Source organism: Canis aureus, chromosome 5, assembly GCF_053574225.1.
Source record: "Canis aureus isolate CA01 chromosome 5, VMU_Caureus_v.1.0, whole genome shotgun sequence".
Taxonomy (NCBI): domain Eukaryota; kingdom Metazoa; phylum Chordata; class Mammalia; order Carnivora; family Canidae; genus Canis; species Canis aureus.
The window spans coordinates 37489885-37511869 of record NC_135615.1 but is presented as its reverse complement, the minus strand read 5'-3'; the positions used below and the strand labels follow the sequence as shown (position 1 = coordinate 37511869).

Sequence of the window (21985 nt, the reverse complement as noted above, 5' to 3'; positions counted from 1 at the left end):
CCATGCACCGGGAGCCCGACGTGGGATTCGATCCCGGGTCTCCAGGATCGCGCCCTGGGCCAAAGGCAGGCGCCAAACCGCTGCGCCACCCAGGGATCCCAATAAATAAGTATCTTAAAAAAAAATAGAGTCCAGTGAGGGAGCCAAGACTTTAAATAGGCAAACACACAAATAAAGAAATGATTTCAAAAGCATCTTCTTCATTCCATCATGCATTTGACAATATCTGGAAGAGCAAAACTAAGGAGTACAACTCTAGACAGCTGGCCAGGGAGGCCTCCTCGTGGGAATGCTGGTTAAGATAAAGTATCAAGGCTGAGCAGGAATTGGCCAAGGGCCGGTTGGGGAGGGAAGGTTCTAAGTAGACCCACTGACAGAGTCAGCAGGACCCAGGCATGAATGGGAAGTTACTGAAGAAAAGTGATCCAATTTAAGTTTTTAATGACCTCTCTGGCAGTTGAGTAAAGAATGGAAGAATGGATTAGGGAGAGGGACGAGAGTGCAAGCAGCAAGTGGTGAGCAGGTTATTTCAGGAGCTAACAGGGTAGACAGCCTCCCTCAATGTCCATCTTCTACCCCCTTAGGATCTAGAATATAGTGGCTTTTAAGATTCTCTCACTTGGGGAGTTTTAAGAATCCTGGTACCCTGGTTGCACCCCAGACTACTTAAATCAGAGTCCCAGAGGGTAGGACCTAGCACCAGTGCTTCGTAAAACATCCCAGGTGACCCCAATGTACTGTTCCAGGCTCCATCTCCAAGACGGCGAGAAGTCACACTTATGAGCACCTACTATGCCAGTTTAATTGGCTGATACTAGTTTCATCCTCACCACAACTGTGAGAGATGGGTCTTACTTGCACCCACTTTACAGAGGAGCAAACAGGCTCAAAGGTTTTGCTTCCCTACTTCCTGGCCCTGATGAAATCACTTAAGTCTCTTTGAGTCTGTTTCTATATTAACTGGGGATGGCATTTGTATAGAATCATCAGGAGAGAGAAATGTGGCAGGTTTGCCCACATCCTGAACATGCTAAGAGTTCCATCTATCACAACCAATATTAGCAGAGCCACAGTCCCCGAGTCAGTAAGCGGCGGAGCCAGGATTCCAGCCATTACACAGAGACGAGCTCCGTGGAGAGACGCTGGATCCGGAGGTGTCCCTGTGGGTGCACCGAGGGGAACCCAGGTGGGGCACGGGGATCAGAGCCCCCGACCAAGCCTGAGAGTCTTTACCACACCCCAGGCTCGCGTCAGACCACAGCATTCTGAGTTCTGACCCGTGCAGTGGGGCCTTTCTGCTCCTCCCAAGCAAAGAGGAGGCGGGAGGGGTGCTCGCATTCATAGCCACGGGAAGCAGCCTGCCCTTGGACACAAGTGAGAGAGAGTCAAGAAGGGCCCTGGGCCCCCTTGCTCCCTGCCTAAGGCAATTTCTTCTTGCACAGGGGATGGAGGGGAAAATGAGGCTTGACTGGGGTGGGGACAGCTGCCCAGAGCTGGGCCACCGACATGGGTGGGTCGTCTCAGGTGAACTATGAGGCCCAGGGCTCAACTCCTCAGCCCTACTACTCATAGGGTCCCCTGTGACTCTGGGTAGGCCCACCCCCACAAGGGCCCCCACTGCCATCCCCGCCCCCTGAGGATGCCCCCCAGCTAGAGCCCAGACCTAGCCGCAACAGGACAGAGCTGCTGTGAACACAGGCTCTGAAGTCAGGCGGGTTTGAATTTCCATCCCAGCCCTGCCTCTTTCCTGGTATAATACTCTGGGCAAATTTCTTAACTCATCTAAGCCTCAGTTTTCTCATCTGTAAAAGTCTGGAAAGAAGTAAAAAATAATGTAGAGAAAGCAACCTGTAAAGGAGCTCCAAGATACATTACTCATTGAAAAGAAAATGCAGAACAGAAGAAACCAAAATGCAGAACAGGTTTTTGTTTTGTTTTTTAAAGTAGGCTCTATGCCCATTGCTGGGCTTGAGCTCACGACGCTGAGATCAAGACCAGAGCTGAGATCAAGACTCAGATGCTTAACTAGAGCGAGCTACCCAGGTGCCCCAAAACTATGCACCGAGGAAAATTTTTTGAATTTTTAAAAAGGGGTCCTCATATACGTGTGTGCCTGTTATGAATAGATTATATTGGAAAGTCCACAAGACAGTGGAAACTGTGCTTTCCCTTTGGGGCAGAGAGTGAGGGGTGGGAGTAGAACAGTTACTTTTCATTGACTACCGTTGGTACTATTTGAAGTGTTTACTTTGTGCAAGTTCTATTTTTTCAATTAGAGTTTTTCTTAATGAGGTTAATCAGATTTACAGGGTTGACTCAAGGATTAAATAAATTAATACATGTAAAGTACGTAGCACAGAGCAAGCACTCAGTTCTGCACCATGATATTTACTGAGCATGTTGTAGTTTTAATTGGCCCCAATTCTTTCCCCCTCTACTATATCCACACCCTTGCCATAACCTCATGTCTTGCTTTGGCAGAGAGGGTGCTGGCGTGCTTAGCCACGTTCTCTTGCATTTTTGCCTTTTGCAGAAGAACATGCCTTAAGTAGCTGCTGGTCCAGCAATGGTTAGAGAAATATGCAGCGGATTTGTATTCAATCCACAGTTTTTTAAAGCTTTTATCTTTAAGTAATCTCTTAACCCAGTATGGGACTTGAACTCACAACCCCCAAATCAGGGGATCCCTGGGTTGCTCAGCGGTTTAGCGCTGCCTTCAGCCCAGGGCCTGATCCTGGAGACCCGGAATCGAGTCCAACGTCGGGCTCCCTGCATGGAGCCTGCTTCTCCCTCTGCCTGTGTCTCTGCCTCTCTCTCTCTCTCTGTATCTCTCATGAATAAATAAATTAAATCTTTAAAAACAAAACAAAACAAAAACTACCCCAAAATCAATAGTCACATGTTCCACCTACTGAGCCAGCCAGACACCCCTCTATCCACAGTTTTTTTTTTTTTTAATTTTATCTATGTATTAACGAGAAACACACAAAGAGAGGCAGAGACACAGGCAGAGGGAGAAGCAGGCTCCCTGCAGGGAGTCCGATGCAGGACTCGATCCCAGAATCATCCCTGAGCCGAAGGCAGATGCTCAACTGCTGAGCCACCCAGGTGTCCCACCATCCACAGTTTAAAACCAAGCCTACCTGAGCCTAGTCCAGATCAACTGAAATCTAGTCAGCTTGCAAGAAATACTTACTGTGGTATAACCCTGAGGTTTTTTTTTTAATCAAATGCTGGTGGGATTATTTTTAATATTTTATTTATTTGTGAGAGACACAGAGAGAGAGAGAGGCAGAGACACAGGCAGAGGGAGAAGCAGCCTCCATGCAGGGAGCCTGACGTGGGACTCGATCCCGGGTCTCCAGGATCAGGCCCTGGGCTGAAGGCAGCGCTAAACCGCTGAGCCACCCAGGCTGCCCTAACCCTGAGTTTTGGAGTGGTTTATTATACAACATTATTATGACAAAAGCTGATTTATAAAAACTCTATGGCAGGCCCTGTGCTAGGTACAGAGGCTACAATAGTAAGTAAACCAAATGCAGTCCCTGCCTTCATGGAGTTTATACTCTTAATGATCAAAAGTCTAGGAGAGCAGGGAGGCAAGGAGGGTTGATCTAGGTAGAGGGTCAAAGAAGCTTCCTTGAGGAAGTGACACTTGAATTGAGACCTGAAAGATGAACAGAGTTAACTAGGTAAACTCCAGACAAAGGAATGGAATGTGCAAAGGCCCTGAAGCTGGGAGGGACCATGGCTCCTACAAGGGGGCTGGATAACAGAGAGACAAGTGTGAGATGAGGTGGGAGCTGTAGATCAGGCAAGGATTTTTTTTAAAGTGATGGGAAGCTTTGGGAAGGTTTAGTCAAAGGCAGAAGAGGACACAATGAAATTCACTTAGGAAGAGGTCATTTGGACTGAGGTTGAATACATCCTGGTAGTTATGCTAATTGAGGTGGTACTGGAACTGTTACATCTGTGCCCATCTCTTTGTCTCTGCTACTTCTTTTTTTTTTTTTTTAAGATTTTATTTATTTATTCATGAGAGACACAGAGAGTGAGAGAGGCAGAGACACAGGCAGAGGGAGAAGCAGGCTCCACGCAGGGAGCCCAATGCAGGACTTGATCCTGGGTCTCCAGAATCACACCCTGGGCCAAAGGCAGACGCTCAACCACTGAACCACCCAGGGATTCCCATGTCTTTGCTACTTCTGTGCCCATATCCATATCTCTGTCCTTGCTTTTGTGTCCAGCGCCAGAAACTCCAGTCCCCAGCCCCTTCCCAGATTACTGGGATCCTTAAAAACCTAGGATCTCTTCCTCCGTACCACATATGTATACTCTGTGTGTTTCCAAAATTCTTGCCCATCTTCTGGGCATCTTGGGTCTCTCTGGGAGTGCTGGCCCCACGCTGGTACCTCTGGACCAAGCTCCTGAGTCTGAAGCCTGATGACTCCTCCCAGATCAGGGGGAGGGGCAGGAGGCACAAAAGGCCCTGGCATCTGCAAACCTCCCATCAGTGTAAATCAATGCAAGATTAAAATTCATGATGGTTCCGGGGCACAACTGCAAACAATTTGTTCAGTAAACTTTGCTCTAATTGGCATTCGTAGAATTTCCTGTTAATCAGGCCCCTTGGGCTCTGTGGAGCTGGGATGCTCCATCTCCCCATGACAGGACAGGGAACATGTACAGGTGGGCGTCACACAGAGGAGGAGGAAGGATGGGTAAATGGGTGTCTCTCTAATGATTTGCCACCACCATATTACATCTTACCGTATGGATTCAAAAGTCGGACTGGGGTGTCCACAGGTAAGCTTCCTCAAGGAGTACCTCTGTTCCACTCCATGCAGCTCTCTGTGTTTTGGGGTGAATCTGGAGTGAATCTGCTGAGTCAGAGTTTCTGCACAGGTGTGTACCTAGGTACCGGGTGATGTAAATCCGTTGGGATATGCATCCAAGTGGCGGGGCTATGCATCTGTCAAAGAGTGTACTCTTTGCTGTCTGCACACAGCTGTCTAGGCTCAGGCTGCAGCAGGTGTCTGCAGGTGAGTAGAGCATGGCTCAGGGTGGAGGCTTCCGGCCCGTAATCCTTATCTGGCTTTCTCTCTGGCTTCAAGAGATAGGAACTGGTAACGATTAAGTTGGGTCCTGGAGTAAGAGGGCCTCCCACCCATGAGTCCCTGGTCTATCCATGCTAGCTGCCACCAAAGCCGGGCTGGGCATTCCCCACTCCATCCCCACTCTCTCTTCACGGGGGCCCACACTTGCCCACCCACACGCCAGAGGCCCAAGACCCAGAGCCCAAAGGCTTTTGAGGGTTCTGCTGAAAAATAGCTAGGCCCTCAAATATGAAAAGAAATCACATGAAGAGGCTGCAAGTAATAAATGCTTAATTATATGTCTCCAAAATGTAACATTGTGCCACCTGCAAAGCTGCTCAGCTCATATGGGTTATATAGAAATGATCTGTGATGGGGGATCTGGCTGTGCTTTCTTGTGTTTGAAATGGGACGGATAGGGACGCCTGGGGGGCTCAGCGGTTTGGCACCTCCCTTTGGCCCAGGGCATGATCCTGGAGTTCCAGGATTGAGTCCTACCTCAGGCTCTTTGCGGGGAGCCTGCTTCTCCCTCTGCCTATGTCTCTGCCTCTCTCTCTGTGTCTCTCATGAGTAAATAAATAAAATCTTTAAAAAAAAATGAAATGGAATGGATAGCATCCAGGAGGAAGAAGACCCAAGAACATCCAGAGACAGCCCTGGCCAGTCCCCTGAGCTCCAGCAGGAGGACCCAGCCAATTGGTCCCCAACTCTCTGCTGGCTGTCTGTCACATAGAGGCATCCTCTGCCCTGTAAGTGGTGGGGGGGTCACCCTGGCATGCTGTCAGACCTGGCACAAGGACACTGGGAAGGTGTAGCTCCGTGTGTGTGTGTGTGTGTGTGTGTGTGTGTGTGTCCGTTACAGGCTTCTGAGTGCCAGGCCTGCCTGCAGCTTGTGTCTGAATGGGTTTATGCTCAAACACAGGGAGCAACCGCAGTGCTGGTATAATTGTGTGTAAGGGACTGTGCTTTCTGCCCAGACGGTTATGGTGCTTCTTTTTTTCTGTGTGTGTGTGTACATGCATGTGTGCATGCCCCAACAGATAACTTGCCTGAACATGAGGGCTTTGGGGGGTGTGCTGGCTTGGGGGATGGTGTGCGGGTGGCCCCCACCCCAGCATCCCTCACCATCATTATCTCAGCAGGAGCAGCTCTTGCCCTGGGTCCCGCCCTCACTGTTTCAAGCAGCTGCTGCTTTCCCCCAAATTAACCCCTCTGCTTCATCTTCTCATTTTCCTGCTGGGGGACCTTGGGCTGGCTGGGGAAGGGTCTCGGGAGGGCAGTCCCCCCAGCAGGCAAGCTGATCTTTCACAGACACCAGCCCCCCCCACCCCCCAGTCCACTGGGATTCCTTTTCTTTCTTCATTCCTGTTGCTGTGGAGGACAGGGATAGTATGATTGGGTATCAGTTTGCTCTTGTGACTGTGTGTGTGTTTGTGTGTATGTGCATGTGTGTGTTTGTGCACATGCGTGTGTGACACATCAGGTGGGAGAGGAAGGGACTGGCTCTAGGATGGGAATGGATCAGAAGCACTGTGACAGGGCCCTGGCTGCCTGGGAGGGGTGGGGCTGCTCTCTCAGTCTTAGGGTCTCAGCACCTGGGTCCTGAGCTCCCCTGGCAGCACAGAAGGGCCCAAAGAGTCTAAAGTGGCTTTTCCCAGCTGGGGAAGTCATGGGTCCACCCGAGGCTTATCCAAGGGCAACAAGGGAAGCTCAGCCTGAGCAGAGGGCATGTAGCGTCCCCTCTCTGCTCAAAGGGCCCCATCCAGGTAAAGGAGCTCCAGGATCTCAACCGAGGTGGCTGAGGAGAGGGGGAAGCAGGAGGATAGGTGAGAGAAGGGTGAAGGAAGGAGTTAATCCCAGGAGGCCTTGATTTGAACTGCTCTGCCTGCCACCTCCCTGAGGCCAGGAAGAAAGGAGTGGGCTCCAGAGATTCCAGATGAAGCCCAGGGTAGGTGCAGACAAGGGACCCCAGGTCTGAGGGAGGTGGGTGGACAGCCACCTCCAAGCTGGGCGCTCTGAGCTCTGGTGGCCGTGTGGAAGGACCCTATGCCACGACGCAAATCTGTAGACCATGCCAGGTGGCAGGGACCTCACCTACCAGAACCTTGGCTCTGATTCCAAGACATTCAAGTTCTCCTGCGTGCCCTTGGGACATCAACGTGAGCAAGACCGGGGGGCAGCCCCCCATGGAGCAGCAGGCTGCTGGGATTGCAGGGGAGGAGCCAGCACTGGGAAAGGGAATGGGAGCTCAGGGAGGTGGCTGTCCAAATGAAGCACATCACCCAGCTTAGGGAAGGTTTCTCGGAGAGGGTGGTGTCTCAGCCCAGGCCTGAATGACTGGTTGTAATAATAACACAAATAATTACTTGTAATCATAGCAACAGACAATAGCAACCCCGAGAAACTTCCCAAATGCCAGATAGATCTTCTCAGCTTTATAACCCTCATCTTACAGGTGAGGAAATGGAGACTCAGAAAGGTGCCCGACAACGAATCACTAGTAAGTGACAGAGCCAAGATTTCAAGACCACCAGAGTTATTGGCCCACCCCAGGATGCAGCCTTGTGTGCCGCTCTGCCCCCTTCCTGATTTCAGCAGCAGCTGCATGGGTCTCCGAGCACCTGCTGAGCCTCGAAGGTTAGCCTGGCAGCCTGGACCAGGCTCCTGTAGGCCAGATGCTGGCGCCACCAGGAAAGGCAGGTGTAGTGCTCCGACCAGTGTTTACAGAGACTGACACCTACCTGGCCCTGTTTTCATTTGCTTTCTAGTTGAGAAGGGAAAAGGCCTGGGTTTTTATGACACCAGCTTGTGATTCTATTTTCTGTTTAAATTCTGGGTGAGGGAAAAATAAGAGACATCAGAGAAACCTTCAGAATCTCATTTTGAGAGTCTGAGCTGCAGATAAATGAGCCTCCTGCAGAAATGCTACATCAAAGCGAATTTTCTCAGCTGTATTTTCTTTCTTTTAATAGGGCCATTTACTATATTAATATTCCAGGAAGTCATTTTAATTTCATGTTTATCATCCATTGGGAAAGTTAAACAGGATCAATATGTAACCAGTGGTGAATTTGGGGATCTGGGGGGAGAAGGGGAGTGTTTGGAGGCTGTGGTGATTCCACCACTGGGAGTCCTTGAGAGGGGAGCGGGGGAGGGGGCTGAAGAAGGGAGGACAGGCTGGGATGGGGGAGGGGAAGAGGAAGCATGGGGGAGCTGGAAGGTGGTGATTGAACACGCATCAGAGGAACAATTATTGAGCAGCTACTAGTGTGAGGCACAGCTTATGCCTTATGTTTTTTAATCCTCACAATTCACGAAGTAGACATTCTTATTCCCATCATCACATATGGGGAAACTGAGGCTCGGAAAATTTGTCACATGCCCACAGTCTTCCAGGAGAACTCTGACTCATTGACTGATTCACTCAAGAAATATATGTCAAACACCTGCTATGTGCCAGGCATTTACCTAGCAGCTGGAGAATTTTGGTCAATGAAAGCTAATTTACCAAAAGCCTAAGGCTCCATGTCAAATCTACTGAATGTCTCTTTTAGTGAATTGCCTGCTTCTGGGGAAACAGGTGAGCCCCTGCCCTGGTGGAGGTTACAGTCAAGTGGGATGACAGGCTCTCATCAATAATCACACAAGTCAACATGAACCTACCATCTATGGTAGGGGTTAGGGCTGGGACGGGGGGCTTCATCTAGAGGGGCAGGCTTCCTGTGCGGGGTGGGGACGTGCCACCAGCGAGGGGAAGCATGGGAGGCAGCTGCTTGACTAGGAAGCACGGACCCTTGTTCCTAGGAGCAAGAGATGGTTGGTTCTAGGGAGCAAGAGAAGAAAACAAAGTTGGGAGGAGCCAGGGACCTCAGGGGCCGCTGAGGTGGACAGCAGGGATGATGGGACCCCTTGAGCTGAGGAACGACTTGGGGGGGCCCTAGAGGGCCATGAGGCAGATGTATACTCTGGATTAACTTCTATGTATCTGGTGTCCTCAAGCCTGGGCTCTGGAAGGCACATTCCCAGGCTGTGCCAGGAGACAGGGGTGGGAAGTAGTGAATGTGAAACAAAGCCCCATGAGCTGAGGCTGTTTCAGGAGGACTCGGGAGGATGCAGTGGACGCTAAAGATGGGGATCGGCCTCAGGGAATTTAGAGCCAGAGAAGGCAAAACCCTGGAATCATGTGGGATTCTCCTCTTCCTCAAACCGCCCTACACTTGATCCGTCAGCTCATCCTGCCGGCTTACCTCGGCGGTCCCTCCTGAATCAGACCTCTACCCGCCGGCCACGGCCACGTCCCTGAACTAAGCCAGCAGCTGCTCTCCCCCAGATTACCCAGGAGCCTCCTTCCTCTTGTCTCTGCCTTTGTCCTTGACCCCCTACCTTCTATTCTCAACACCACAGCCCGAGTGATCCCTTTAAAACATAAAGCACATCATGCCTAAAACCCTCTGGTAGATTCTTGTCTCACTCAGACAAAAGCTAGTTCTTACAGAGGCCCACGAGGCCTTACAGTCTCCCCACTCCTCTGTGGCTCTAAGTCCTCCTGCTCCACCGTTGCTAGCGCAGTTACTCGGGCCTGCTTGCTGTGGCAGCCACTTGCCGGCCATGGTCCCTCCTCAGCACCTTCGCACTTTTTACTTGCTGTTCCCACTCACTGCAGTGCTCTTCCCTCGATATATGTGCTTGCTCGCTCCTTCACTTGCTTCCAGTCTCTGCTCAGAGTCACTTTCTCTGACCACCCTGTTTGCACTGCGGTCCTCCCCACCAGCCCCCCGCCCATTGCTGCCTGCTTGTGTTCCATGGCATTTCTCACTCCTAATACAGGTATAACGTACTTATTTACTTTGCTTGTGGTCTGCCTCCCCTCTCTAAATGTAAGCTCCACAGGGTGGAGATTTTGTCCATTTTGTTCACGGTTACATCCCCTTTGGCTACAACAGTGCCTAGGCCATCATGGGTGCTTTAGTTAGCTGGATAAGAAGGGATACCTCCCAATGCTGGGAGTAAGGAGCAAGGTGCCAAAGGGAATACTACTTCTGGGATGACTTGTTCTTAATTTAATTCTTGTGATTTCTTTGGCTCCTCACAATAGCCCTTCATGGTGAAAACTATTGTTGGGCTCATATTCCAGATGGCACAGCTGAGGCTCAGGTAGGTGGAAGGGGAGGTGGGAGAGCTGGACATCCTGCTGATCTCAGGACAGGCGCTGGTGCCAGATTGTGTGGGCTGATGCCTGGTGCCTCCATTTACCGTCTACAGGACCTTGGACAAGGTTTGTCTTTCCTGTGCCTCTATGTCCTCATCTACAAAATGGGTACAATCACAGTACCCACATCCAAGGGCTGTTAGAAGAATTAAATGGCACAGTACATGCCATTAGCTTGAACTGCACAGAAGATGCTCAATACTGTTGGCTCTTGTTATTCTGGGAACTATACTGTGCTGTGTGAGGGGGGCTCCTCGGTTACTCCCCATCCAGGAGTCTCCATCCCATTTCCACAGGGGACCTTGGGTCAGCCCAAGCCTCTGCCTCCAAATGGCAGTGGCCAGGCTTGTTCAGTCCCATTTGTTTAGGTGGAATTTAATTTTTCCCTGAGCTGAGAGTCTTCTGTGCCCCCCTGCCCTCTCTTTTGCTCTCATCAGCAGGAAAATGAGCTCTGGGAGCTTTCCCCCTAGTCCAGAAATCCAAGGTGAAGAATTTCATTAACAATCAAGAGGACATAATCAACATTCTAATAATTCCAGATCTGCACTTCCCCAATTTTGCAGCCTCCCCCCGCAAAAAAAGGCCGCCATCCTCCCCACTCTATCCCATTCCTGGCACTCTCAGACACACTCACCTTGACCAAGAAATCTCATTTCCTCTCAAGCAAAATTTACTTTCCTATTAAATTCAGCACCTACTTCTGCCCTGATGATGAAGGGATGTGCTCCAGACTTTCTGGACCTCTCCTGCTTCTGAAAGAGATGTGAGCAGGAGCGGTGGTATCATGAGGGCCTGGCTCTCTCACACTTCCTGGAAGGTTCCAAAGTGGGCTGACACATTTTCCCCTAGGGACTCAGCAACTCCTTACTCCGTGGCCAGGGAGGCAGGACTTCTGGTGCAGCGGAAGACGAGGGCCCTGGCAATCTCTTCCTCAGGACTGCCGAATGGCCCCGTACCCCAGCACTTAGGAAGATTGATTGATTGATTGATTTAAAAGATTTTATTTATTTATTCATCAGAGACACACAGAGAGAGGCAGAGACATAGGCAGAGGGAGAAAGCAGGCTCCTGCAGGGAGCCCGATGTGAGACTTGATCCCAGGATGCCGGGATCATGCCCTGGAGCCAAAGGCAGATGCTCAACTGCTGAGCCACCCAGGCACCTCACTTAGGAAGATTTAGCCTATACCACTTTCTGCCTCTATGACCCTGGATAACTTAATTTTTCTGGGTTTCAGTTTCCTTACCTGTAAAATGGGGATCATAGCAGTAATGCTCCTCTCAAGGCCACTGAGGGGATGAAAGGAGGTAACGTTTAGCACAGTGCCTGATATGGATTATTACAAGCACACTGCTGGTTATAGGGTCTCTTGCACTTGAATCCTGCACCATGGTACCCACCATCCTTAAAAAAAAAAAAAAAAAGTTTTTATTTATTCATGAGAGAGGCAGAGACACAGACAGAGGAGAAGCAGGCTCCATGTAGGAAGCCTGATGTGGGACTCGATCCCAGGACTCCAGGATCATGCCCTGGGCAGAAGGCAGGCGCCAAACTGCTGAGCCACCCAGGGATCCCCCCACCATCCTTTCTCTCACCTTTTTCCTTCCTTCATCCAGTTGGAATATAAAGACTGCTTATTGGTACAGTGAAGTGTGGATGATGAGTATGTTACACAGGCCTTTGCAGTGTGATCAGAGCTATGACAGGCAAAGTTCCAGGGATATGGGAACCCAAATGGGATGCCTGTGTGAAATCAGAGGGTCTGGCAGGAGCTGACTTGTGTTGAGAGCTGAGCAATGAGGAGTTTGCCTGGAGATGATAAGTAGGAGGTACTGAGGATGGAAACTGTCAGGGCAAAGGCCTGGAGGTGAGAGCTCCTAGCGGAGTGCTCTTTCTGCAGAGGTGCTGAGGGGCCGTCAGGAGCCGAGCCCAGAGGGGTAAACCCGGCATGGTGAGCCGTGACAGGGAGTTTGGCATTTATCCTGAGGGCAACGTGGAGCCAATGAAGGACACTGAGGAAAGGAATGACCTGAGTTTTCTTTCTTTCTTCTTCTTTTTAAGATTTTATTTATTTATTCATGAGAGACACACAGAGAGAGGCAGAGACACAGGCAGAGGGAGAAGCAGCCTCCCTGCAGGGAGCCTGATGCAGGACTGGATCCCAGGACGCCGGGATCAGGCCCTGAGCCAAAGGCAGGTGCTCAACCACTGAGCCACCCAGGTGTCTAAGTTTTCTTAGAGAAACATCTATTTGGTTGCAGTGTGGGGACCAGGGGGCAAGGGCTGATGTGGGGAGATAGTGAGAATGTGGGTGGGGCCCGGGCCGGGGAAGGAGCTGGAGAAAAGTGGATGTGTGCATCACAGAGGCAATCCTGGGCAGGGCCATCCTGACGGACAGTCAGGGTAGTGGAAATGACGGTTGGCTGCAGTGTGGCTTGAGCCAGTAGAGGTTTGGGGTAGGGGCCAGTAGAAGTACAAGGACCAGGGACAGAATGGTACACTGCATGCCTGGGCCCGGGTAGGGGAATTCTGTTGCCCAGGTCTCCATCTAAGAAGCTGCCTGGGGGAGACAGGGCTTAGAGCAGGAGCCCAGGGGTCTCAGGTCACCCTGGCCTGGCCCCGCTCAGGGCTCTACGCAGCTGGGGCCACAAAGATTCCAGGCTTACCAGAGGCTGCAGCTGGACCTTTAGTTTCCTAATCTCTGAATCCTCTGGAAATCCCTTTTGAGCCTTGAGTGGCCCCTAAATGTACTTCCCGATGGCGGCCCCGTGGCAGGGCTAATGGCACCTCCCTTGTGCTTCATAAACACACACACACCCTCTAGCCCACCCATGTGCGCATGTGCACACACACAGATGCAGACACACACAGTGTTTTCAGGCTGGGGATGAGCTCAGGGGGAAATGGGTTGGCAGGGGGTGAGAGCGAGGGGCAGGGCCCTTGAGCATCCAGGAGAGGAGGCAGCACAGGAGGAGGAGGGAAAAGAGGGACTGGACTGGGTAGGGAAGATACTCCCAGCTGCAGCCTCCCTGGCTCAAGCGGAGGTTAACCCTCAGGGAGAGGGCAGGAGTACTGCTGTGCTGGAAGTGACCAAAAGCTCTCCCTCCTGGAGCTTCAGCTGGTTGTCAGACTTCCAGACACCTTCCCTCTAGCTCCTTCCTAGGGCTCATGGCTCCAGGTGCCTCCCCAGCCTCTGACCTTCCCCCTTAGGGGATGTACAGCAGGTCTGGCTCCTGTACTCTGTGTGTGTGTGTGTGTGTGTGTGTGTGTGTGTTCTGGGGAGAGGGAGACTATTTGGGAAAAAAAGTTGAGGAAGGAGGAAAGTCTTGCCTTCCTTTGTACTGGGGATGAAGAGGTTGTTCTCACTTGTATGGAAGGTAAGATAGATGGTTGGTTCGGAGCTTCCTGGAAGGTCTCCTGCCCTCACCCCTGGTCTCCAATCTTTTCTCTGTATGGCAGCCATCTCACCCTCTGGCCCCCCAGTATTTTTTTTTTTTTAAGATTTTATTTATTTGAAAGAGAGTGAGCCAGAGACAGCAGAGGGGAAAAGCATGGGGAGAAACAGACTCCCCACTAAGCAGGGAGCCTGACGTGGGGCTTGATCCCAGGACCCTGGGATCATGACCTGAGCTAAAAGGCAGATGCTTAACTCACTGAGCCACCCAGGCACCCCTCCCCCAATCTTTCTGTAGCTCCTCAGTGTCCTCAGCATCCTGTACAAACTCTCAAACATGAATGACAGGACCTCTGTCCACCCTCCCGCCTCCTCTACATTGACACCCCTCCACCTAAGACCTCCAGGGTTCCTCCCGCTGTTGTTCCCTTGGCTGGCCTAGCTCCACACCCTACCCTTCTTCCTCATTCTTTAGGTCTCTGACATCCGGAAGCAAACTTTCTCAGACACCCCTCTAAGCTAGTAAAGATTCCACCTTTGGGCCCCGGGGCCTCCTTCCCCCACTCCCCTAGCCTGTGGTTTTTGCCTCCCAGCTCTGATCACTCTGTGTTGTAACTGTCTAGCCTTTTGTCTCTCAAGGCTGTGAGCTCTGTGAGTGCAGGAACTTGCCTTTCTAGAATCCTCAATGCCTGGCACTATGACTAGCATTCATTAGATAGTGGAAGAAAAACTCCAGGAGTTAGTAAAATGGTATTCCATTTCAGGCCAAAAGCCAGTTAGAGATCACCAAGATGACCTCCTATTTTTGAGCCCTAGACAGTGGAAAGGACTTGCCCAAGGTCACAGAAAGAGTGTCTGAACCAGAAAAAAAAAACTCCGGTGTTCTAACTACTGAGATCTTGGCCTCCTATGGTGGGCTCTGGGGGTGGGGAATGGGAGGCGGGGTGCAAAGCAGGAGTGCATAGGGGCGTGCAATGGGGGGAGGGTTCAATCTGAGGATCCCCCAGCAGCAGCACTTGTAGTGTGTGTGTGTGTGTGTGTGTGTGTGTTTGACTGGTGGGGAAACTTCCTTCCTTCCTGCTGCCCCGTGGTGAGGGGACCTTGCTCCCTGGGGAGGAGCCCACTTGGATCTGGGTGACAGAGGTGCTGGGAAGCCAAGCTGTTCAGGCCCTTGGACTGGTGATTGACGTCATCCTAAGCCCCCCTGGGGAAGCTGAGAGTAGGTACCCATGGGGCAAGGCAGGCCCTGGGGAAGCAATCAGAGGCTAATAGCCTCCCAGGCTGAGATGCAATTAGGGGCAAATACCTAGGGGACCTGGAGGCTGGAGGGGGGCAGGAGGCTGTTTGGAGTTGGGGTGGGGGCACACCTCTACCCTGGGCTCAGGGTCAGACTGGCTAGGAGGAGGACACATGTTCTGTAAAGAAACCCTCAAATAGAAGGAAGGGTAGAGACACAGGTGGGTAGTGAGGCAGAGGGGGCCCTGGAGGTGAAGCACAATCATGGAAGATTAAGTGGGGAGGGATGTCTTCCCAGAACCCCCGATAGAACAGTGAAAGCCAAGCTAAGTAGCTGAGATCCTTAGCCTTTCTGAGTGGCAGTTTCCGTCTCTGTACGATGAGCATAATAACAGAATCTATCTCAGAGGGCTATTGGGAAAGTCAAATGAGAAAAAGCATGTAGAGTGCTTAGCTCAGAACCCAGCCCTTACCAAGCGCTCAGTAAATCATCATGATGATGATGGAGGGAAGTGGTATCACATTTGAGGCCTACATAACACATTTGGGTATCATGCAGACCTGGGTTCAGAGCCCACTCCTCCACTGACCAGCTTTAGGAGGAGGTCTGTAAACACATCTACTAGCACTACTTAACCTCAGCCCGGGAGGGGTGAGGTGCATGAGGAGAGGCAAACTGCCTGGAAGCAGGTTCTCCCTGTAGCTCCCCAGGACTGACTGACTGATGACCACTGACTCCTGGACCCCAGGTTGCCACCTCAAATCTTCTGTCCCTGAGACCACAAAGCAGCTCTCCCTGACTGTGACCTCAGGGGCTCCAGCAGGGGCCACTTCCCCCTCTATCCAAGGTCTGCAAAGCTTGGCTTCCTTCCAGAGCCTTGAGGGGCTGCTGACAGGGACAAGTGACTGTGATCCAGAGGTGAGTTTTTTTTAAGATTTTATTTCTTTATTTACGAGAGAGAGGCAGAGACACAAGCGGGCTCCGTGCAGGGAACCGGATGTGGGACTTGATTCCGGGTCTCCAGGATCACTCCCTGGACTGAAGGCGGCGCTAAACCGCCGAGCCACCCAGGCTGCCCTGGAGGTGAGTTCTATTTAGAAACTCCCACCAGATACAGTGCAGCTGAGAGGCCCTGAGAACTTGTTGGACCAGTTCAGTCCTCCCGGAGCCACAGCCCCAGGCTAGCCTCAGCCCAGAACAGAGAAGGGAGGGTGTGACATTCTTCCCGAGTGGCCTTTCCTGAGCACTTTATCTACGTCATCTCATCATCTTGTGCAATCCTCACAACCCCCAGGTATCATCCCTAGTTTGCAAATGGGTAAAAGAGGTTGGAGAGATGAAGTACAAGGCCCAAAGCTGCCTAACTAGTGTCAGCCCCAGCATTCAGAGGCAGGTTTGTTCCAGGGCACGGCGCAGCAGTTCTGAATTGGAGGCAGAAGCTTGCAAATGACCTGGCCTGTGCCACACACACTCCTCCAGGAAGGGGACCCCTTCCCCTGCCCAGTTCTTGAGGTCTGTAGGCATATACAGGTTGGCAGCATTAACAAGCCCTGGATTCGGATGCTGGCAGTCCGAGGAACCGTGGGTAAAGGCCCAGAAGTGGAGAGCAGTGTCCAGCCCACGAGGCAATGGGCTGGGCTGCAGGTGTGGGTGCCCAAGGACACAGGATGGTGCCCAGTTCTGTGGTCCCTTTTCACCTGTCTCCCAGCCAGGGAATGAGTCCAGGTACTTTGAGATAAAACAGCCCCAAACTGGGGAAATACAGCCACAGACCTGCTGCGGTGGCTGCCTTGCGGTAAATATGAACCTGGATTTCCTGGTCTCCGGATGACTCAGCATAGCTAGGCCCAAGGTTTTCCTCTCTGTTGGTGGAGAAGGTGGAAATCGGCCACACCCACCCCCCTAGAGGCAGTTTCAGTGAAAAGGTCTTCCTCCCCAGCTCCCACACAGGCTGAGCCAGAGGGAGCCACACTCCATCCCCAGGGCCCAGCAGAGGCTGGAGATCCAGCCCAGTGTGGCAGCAAGAGCATGGCCCTGACCGGACCCGAGTCCCATCCTAGCCCTGCTACTTACCTGCTGTATGGCCTGAGTCCCAGTTTCATCTGTAAAATGGGAATAATCATATCCACCTCCACACAGATTAACCTGGAACATTTGCAAGGGAAGCACAGGTATTCTACGATTGTCTGATTCCTTTCCTCCCCAGCTCCCAAGGCTCTCTGGCAACTGAAATCCATCCTTAGCAGCAGAACCATCCCAAGACTCCCCTTTACAATGCACGGAGCTGGGAAGAGAGGAACAGCCATTAAGTCTGCCTGAGATGAAGCAGGCCCAGAGTCTGACTTTTACAGCTGCGGGATAGAAATGATGATGTTGTCCTTGTTATTGAGCTACTGACACCTGAGAAAAGCAGTGCTGATAAGGCCTTAGAATGCAGATTCTGGTCCCACTCCCTTATTTTAAGAAGTGGAAAGGCAGAGATGGGGGAGCTGCTGGTCCAAGATCACCCAGAGGGCCAGGGACTAGTGGGGCCAGGCCACAATCCAGTTTGCCCGTGGCTTGGCTTCCTTCACGTTGGGAGACACAGGTCCTGGGAGGGGAAGGGCCCTGACCCGGAGGCCCCGCTGCTCTTGGCCACTTCTGGGGCACGTTGGAACTGGACCTGGCACGTAGCGGACATCCAACAAGTATTTGTGGAACGAATGACTGACTGACTGAATGAATGAGGTGGTAGGAAGACAAAGGTGCGCTTCCAGATGGGAGGCTGTCTCTCTGAGACTGTGGTCACCTTGACAAGGAGCCCTTAGAATGTCCCCAGGGTTGAGTCCTCATATCTGTTCTGCTTGCTTTGCCTCCTGCAGACGGCAGCTTAGAGAGCCTAAGAGTCCTTAGGGACAAGGACTGGGGCCTCCGCTAGAGGGGTGGGCTTAGGCAGCGGGAGAGTTAGTTGAAGGAGGCAGGGAGGCTAGGCCGCTTCTTCTGCTGTCAGAGCTCTGTGAGGGAGGAGTGCTCGGAGTCTGGGGCTGGAGGGAAGGCTTGGTGAAACTGGGGGGTGGCTCTGGGAACCTGAGTCACACTTGCTCAGAGCGGGACACCTGGGGGGCTCTGCAGGCAAAGGCCACCTCCATTCCCCGCAGGTAGACCCAACTCAGCTCCCAACTCAGCTGGGCTGCTCCGGATCCTGTTGCTGTGGAGACACAGGGAACAGGAGGGGTAGGGGTGCAGTTAGGGCGATGAAGGGGTTTGGTTGGGATGGGGTCAGGCACAACACCCACTGGCCTATGCAAGGTGACAGCCACTGGGTTTAGAGTCCACAGCCCTGGGCTAGAATCCCAATTATGAACTCGTGACCTTGGACAAGGGATATCACATCTCTGACCTTCAGTTCCCTCATCTTTAAAATGGGGTTATAATAGTCTCCCTAGGGGGGTTGTGCTGTTCACTTGAGCCTACATGTGGACAGCACAGTGCCAGGGCATAGTGAGACCCAGTAAACAGTAACTATTAATTCTATAATTGGGGTTAGGATTGGGGCTCTGCAGGAGTCTGCCCCGAAGGCAGCAGCTCCCTGCCCTCAGCCTGTTCTTTGGGACTCCTGGGTGAGGCTGGAGAGAAGCCTGACTCATTCTCCACAGACACAGGCGATCAAGAGTCAGGAGTTATGTCATCCTTTGAACATGGGCCTGGAGGCTCTGCCGCAGGCACATCTGAAAAATAAATAATAACAACTTGAATAATTCACAGAATCTGTGTGAATAATTCACCAGGGCCTCCCAAGCACCAGCCGATTAGTCACCGCAGACCCAGGCTCTGGGCCTGTCTGCCTCTGGCTGCCCCAGCAGCCTGGGGAGTGTGGCCTGGCCACAAGTGCAGGCGATCGCAGGCGTGAAGGAACAGTCAGAGGGGCCCTCCCGAGGCAGCTGGGTCGGGGGCAGCCTGGGACGTCGGACCATGGTCTCTCCAAGACAGAGACCCATGGCTGGGAAGCCAAAGGGGGCTGTACTAAAGTCCCTGAGTTAGTGAGACGCTGTAGCTGGCCACCGCTGTTTCCTCCCTCTGGGCTGCATTTTGGAGACCTGGAAGAAGGGGAGCCCCTTCTTGGTATATTTCAGCGACCAGTAGCCAGCCCCGTGTAGCCCCATGTCCACAGGGACCCCAGGTTTCAAGGTCTCTGGGTCCTGAAATCGAGTCTGCAAAGCCCACATTGACCTCTCATGTTTCTTCTGGGAGGTAGTATGAGTCAGGCGTTAAATGCCTCTGCTTAGGACTCAGATAGACCTCAGTTTAACCTCTCAATGACCTCCTGTCTGTCCTGGCCAAGTGGCTCACACCTGCCAGGCCTCCATTTGCTTGTCTGTAAAATGGGGATTAAAAATGCCCACTTCAGGATGGCCAGGTGGCTCAGTGGTTGAGTGTCTGCCTTAGGCTTAGGATGTGACCCCAGGGTCCTGGGATCGAGTCCCACATCAGTCTCCCTGCAGGGAGTGTGCTTCTCCCTCTGCCTGTGTCTCTGTGTTTCTCATGAATAAATAAATAAATAATCTTAAAAAATAGGGCAGGCCAGGTGGCTCAGCGGTTTAGCACCACCTTCAGTCCAGGGCCTGATCCTGAGGACCCAGGATCGGGTCCCACATTGGGCTCCCTGCATGGAGCCTGCTTCTCCCTCTGCCTGTGTCTCTGCCTCTCTCTCTCTCTCTCTCTCTCTCTGTGTGTGTCTCTCATGAATAAATAAGTAAAATCTTAAAAAAAAAATCTTAAAAAATAAAAACACCCACTTCATAACATTGCTGCTGTTCTGCGGGTGACATGATGTAATGACCATCAGTTGCTTAGTGCAATGCCTGGCACATAGGAAGTGCTCAAAAACAGTAGCTATTGTGGATACTCACGTTCTTCCCAAAGTTAGCATGGTGGAGACTCAGAGTAGGAAGAGGGCTGCTCAGATGTCGCAGATGTTCATATGACACATGCTCTGCAGGCCCAGGAGACAGGCACAGACTGCTGGCCAATCCTATCTATTGCCATGTGGGTGGCCTGCGAGGTCCTCCAAGTAGACACTCCACTCAAACGCCTACCATCCTGTTTATTTGCTCCTCAGCACTTGCCACAACTTGTGATTATGTTCTTAGTAACTTATTCACTTTTTGATTGTGTGCCTTCCTCACTAGACTGTGAGCTCCATGAGGACAGGGGCCTCAACTGTCTTGTTTACCAATATCTCCCCAGGCCTTGGAATACTGCCTGGCACATAGTAGGTGCTCAATAAATATATGTCCATAAATTAACAGATTCATCAGCCTATTGGAAGAGAGCCTCCATCACTGGGGGTCAGAAGATGTTTGGGGCCAGTAGCTAGGTGTGCAGCTCAGAGTGAGGACAAAGGTTTTGGGGCTGGCCCCTGCCAGTTTGGCTGCAGGGGTGAGAAAAATGTCTATCTCTCCCTGTCTTCCCCCCCTTCCAGGTAAGTCTTCCCCAGACCAACGGTACCAGGGACACTTAATGGTGGCACAGGCTTGCTGCGCCTTCCCCAATAATGATTTAATCGCTGTTTAGAGTTTCCTGTGGCATTAATGATTACTCCCCAGAACAGGAGGAATAATTGGCTGCATTCTCACCGTGAGCGAGCTCCCTGTTAGTGGGGAGCTGAGCCTGTTCTTCTGTAATCTTGTTCTCTCACCTGCCTGCAACTCACTCGTAGGGTGATGGAGATGGATGAGCTCATGTGTGCAGAGTTGCTGGGAAGCCACCTGGAGGCTGCAGGGCCTGGCTGGGGCTAGGAGGCTACAGGGACAGGGGGAGACTGAGGACAAGATACGCAGGAATCCAGAGACTGCTGGAGGAAGAGCAAGAGCCGAGAGACAGTGAGAGAGAATGGTACTGCGAATCCACGTTCTTGGACCAAGTGACCCCCAGGCTCAGCTCCTAGCTTCCAGTTCTTCCAGCCGCCTTGCCCTTGCTGTTCTGCACAGGCTTCTGTGCATGAATGTGTACCCTCCAGTGTGCGTGCATCTCTAGTGCACTGGTTCTCAAAGAGCAGAACCCTGACCACCAGCAGCAGCACTTGGCATATGCTTAGAACACACATTCTAGGCCCTACCTCAGACCTACTAAATCAGAAACCCAGATGTGGAGCCTAGCCCTCTGATGAGCTTTTTTGTTTGTTTTTTAAGACTTTGAGAGAGAGTGGGCCAGCGAGAGAGAGAGAGAGAGAGAGAGAGAGAGAGAGAGAGCACGTGCAGAGGCAGAGTTAGGGCAGAGGGAGAGGGAGAAGCAGACTCCCTGTTGAGCAGGGAGCCCAATGTGGGGCTCTATCCCAGGACCCCGAGATCATGACCTGAGCTGAAGGCAGATACTCAACTGACTGAGCCACCCAGGCACTGCTCTAATGAGCTTTCTGGATGACTCTGGTGCACCCAGGTATGAGATGCCCTGCTCTAATGTATAGAGTATGTAGAGATGTGTGAAGTGGGTGTGTGTGCTGTGTGGGCATGGCCACTTGCACATACATATAAGGTGTCGAGCATGTAGACCTCTATCCCCAGCCAGAGGCCAGAAAAGAAAAGTCCCAGGCAGAAACCAGGTACCACCAGAGAAACCAGGACTTCTTGCTTCCTGGGTGGCCGCAGGACCCCTGGCTGGGAATCAGAGGGGCTAAGAGAGGCCAACTGTCCCTGTCAAGGCCTCCATAAAGTAGGCCTGGGAGCAGAATCTGCTGAGGGGTGCTGGCCTCTGTTCTGATTCCTCCATGTGCTTCAAGTAAGGACCCAATCCTGGCTCTGCTACTCCAGGGATTTAGAGTCTTAAATCCTTCCCCCATTCCACCCCTCCAGGAGCCATTGCCTTTGGGCTTCAAGGAAGTGAATTTTCAGGGATTAAGCAATTTAAGAAGGACTATGCAGGGCTAGGGGGAAATGAATTATCAGTTGAGAGCCAAGAGAGGCAGTACCCACCCACAGGAGCGGCAATGCAGCACAATTTGGGGCTACACCCAAATATTTTATATTTTAGAGAGGAGGAGTGGGAGGCAGGGTAGAGTGAAAGCAATCCCT

The 21985-nt window shown here is 51.9% G+C and overlaps 1 long non-coding RNA gene across 2 annotated transcripts in view; it reads right to left on the bottom strand.

The window, feature by feature from the left end:
* Nucleotides 1-18429: 18429 nt before the first annotated feature.
* The window catches only part of LOC144314016 (uncharacterized), a 37439-nt gene continuing 33883 nt past the window's right edge, over nt 18430-21985 (bottom strand). The window contains exons 3-4 of one of the 2 annotated variants that reach the window (XR_013379665.1): nt 20614-20769; nt 18430-18643 (exon numbers count right to left, since the gene is read on the bottom strand). This is a non-coding gene — a long non-coding RNA (uncharacterized LOC144314016). The remainder of the gene's footprint in view (nt 18644-20613; nt 20770-21985) is intronic. The other variant, XR_013379664.1, reaches the window with a different exon arrangement.